Source organism: Alligator sinensis, unplaced genomic scaffold, assembly GCF_000455745.1.
Source record: "Alligator sinensis unplaced genomic scaffold, ASM45574v1 scaffold402_1, whole genome shotgun sequence".
In the NCBI taxonomy this organism is placed as follows: Eukaryota; Metazoa; Chordata; order Crocodylia; family Alligatoridae; genus Alligator; species Alligator sinensis.
Genome location: NW_005842089.1, coordinates 1,796,191 through 1,799,015, shown reverse-complemented (window position 1 = coordinate 1,799,015; position 2,825 = coordinate 1,796,191). Strand labels below are relative to the sequence as shown.

At 52.6% G+C, this 2,825-nt stretch overlaps 1 long non-coding RNA gene across 1 annotated transcript in view; it reads right to left on the bottom strand.

The window, feature by feature from the left end:
* Positions 1-1,287: 1,287 nt before the first annotated feature.
* Positions 1,288-2,825, bottom strand: part of LOC112550363 — a 1,718-nt gene continuing 180 nt past the window's right edge. Inside the window, exon 2 of the long non-coding RNA XR_003094151.1 lies at positions 1,288-2,264. This is a non-coding gene — a long non-coding RNA (uncharacterized LOC112550363). The remainder of the gene's footprint in view (positions 2,265-2,825) is intronic.

The following is a 2,825-nucleotide window of genomic DNA, read 5'->3' as shown; positions in this document are numbered from 1 at the left end:
AGACTGTTCCCTTCCGATGGCAGCTTTGCAAGTCTCTTAATACAAAATGGGTCTCGGTTGGGATGTTTGTCCTGGCTTGTGGATTGCGGGAAGCCTCAGATCAGCCCGTAGTGGAATTTAGCATTATCTACAAGTGGCATCCTGCATGCACGCGCACGCGCGCACCCCTTATGTCTGACACACGCACATATGCACACATACACACACACAGCCCCTTATCTCCGGTGGCTGCTACGGGCAGGGATTGGGCTAGCTCCCTCTCTCACATCCCCGCCACAGTCCGCATGAGTCTCGCGTCAGGTTTTTCCACGGCTCGGAGCACTCCTAGGAGCTTGTGTTAACAATCAAATGCTTTGAGGATTTGGCAGAGACCACTACGTTCACTTCACTGGTGACCTACAGGTTTGGGGGAACCCAGGCTCCCACCAGATGTCGAAGGTTGCCTGCAGAGGCAAAAGGCCAGTGCATTAAGGGGCTCCGCAGTCTGGCTTCATCGATTGCCCTTGCTTTCCCTTTTATTTAAGGCTACTTTATTTTCTCGCTGAGCTCCTGTGGTCACTGTTCCACTACAGTCACCCCCCCAACCCCACTACATTTTTCATGGGGATTCAACAGGGCCCTTGGGAAGGTGCCCTGAAACTTCCCGCCTAGCACAGCCAGCCTGCCCAGCGCCATCCCAGAGCCTCGTGCCAGACCTGCCCGTGTCAAGCAAGCCAAGAACCATAGGAATGCACAGACCCCGGGAACGCCGTGTTTTGCCAGCCCCCAAGCAGAGAAGGCAGAGGCCAGCTCACCTTCTCACCACTCCCGAGTTCATTTCCTCCCTCCCATTTCTCTCGCTGCAGCAGTCCACGCCAGGCTGCATCGGTGAAACAAAGGACTTCTGTCCCCACAACCCATCCCACCCCAAGGTCAGGATTACTTAAAAGTTAACATTAAATAGAAATGCATAAGATAAGCGACAGATGCCTGGAAGTCTCATGACCGGCTGAGCCAGAGTCCAGGGTCCCCTCCACTCAAGGTAAGAGAAGCCAGATTGCTCAGCAAAGGAAGCCAGCACAGCACCGAAATTTGAAATCAAGGGTCTCAAATAACCAGACTCAGAAGTCCGGCAAACCACGCTATTTTTAAAAGGGCAGGATTTATTTTCAGACCGCTCGGGGGTAGGTTTCGCAGTCCCTTTCTTCAGCGCACCATTATTTAAAGCCTGCTCTTAACGCGGTCTATTGAAACACTCCCACCCTTTCCTAACTTCCCTTTTCTCCCCCCTGCCACCCCCAAAAAACATTTTTTTTTTTTTTTTTTTTTAAATGTCGACCCTAAAAAGGGCTGCAAAGAGCAGGAAGCAATCATCGTTTCAAATGAAATTGTTAAAGCCGTAAAAAAAACCCAACCCTGCCTACCAACTGCCACGCTATAATGGAACTTTAAACTGCTAATTGTACCTATCTTTTTTATGCAGTTTAGCCCGGCTGTGAATTACTGCTCTGTGCTGGAGCCAATCTCCGCGAGAGCTTTGTTAACAGGAATATGGGGTAGGGGGTGGGGGGTGGCTGGAGGGAAACAAACAAGCAGAGAAATTGGGGAAGGGAAAATCAGGGAAGGCTGACGGGGGGCTCCAAGCTTGGACGGGTGCCTATAAGACCTGGAATTGCGGAAAGGAGCGGAACAGATTTGCAACAAGAAAATCCAGCCACAACCTGAATGCTGGCAACACTCCCACGGGAAGAGAGGGGACAACTGGGAAACATTCATATCTGGAGGTAATCCAAGCAACCGAGAGACACGGGAAGGGGTGGGGGCCCCTTCCCTTGCAAAGGTAACCGTGCGCCTCCTCCCCGCGCAGAATCAAGGGTCCTTCAGCCCTTTAAAAAAGAAACACAACTAACCCTGGCTCTGGCCTCGGCTTGAGTTTTAGATAATGTTTAATATTGAATACTTTAGAAAATATTCCTGTTTGCCTTAGCAGACGGCGGCCTTGGTAGAAAGCAGGGGGTGGGGGAATAAAAGGTGTTTGCCCATGTGCTTCCTTTTACTGCTCTTCATTTTACACCTCTTGTTTTAGCACCTGGAAAATTGGCACTGCCACCTCTTCTGAAGCCAATAAATCTTTCCCTCCGCTCGGGCTGCTTCCTTCTCTGCAGATGTTGGCAATCGAGTTTGCAGATTTCAAAGCCATCCAGCCCCACGCCGCGGGGAGAAAAAGCAGGTTTACGATTGCCAAACTTGTCACCCTCCCAAGGCCTCGAGTCAACGAGTCCCCTCTCCACGCCCGGAGAAGGGGAGCAAAAAAAAAAAAAGAGAAAGAAATACAGGGCTGCAAAGCCATGTCATGTCCCAGCCCGCCAGGCAAAGACCAAACAAAGCTCCTACTTGGGAAGCCAGGGCGATTTCCCAGCCATTGGAATTCATCCCCCCGGAGCGCGGGGCTGGCTGCAGCAAAGATCTGGAGCAAAAATTCTCCTCGGGATTAAAAAGCGAAGGGGGCACAACGCTTCCAAGTGGGGTTTCCGTATTGTAAGCACTTTAGAAACTGCATCCACCAGGCCGGGTGGGAGGTAGTATTTCAAATGAAGGGGGGAGAAGCCCCCGGCACAGCAGTCTTCTGCCTGCAGCCCCGGCTCCTCCGCTCTGTGCAGGCGCCAACCCGCGCCCCCCAGCTCATGGGCACATGCTGTGGGGGGACCCCTGCCTACCTGCAGACCCCCTCACCCCCCCCCAGGAGGTGGGGGCAGGGCAGGGCTGGGACCACTGCAACTACTCATGTGTCCCAAAGCAAAGAGGCAGCTAAAACGATAGCAACCGGCCGCAGTTCCTTGTGTTCC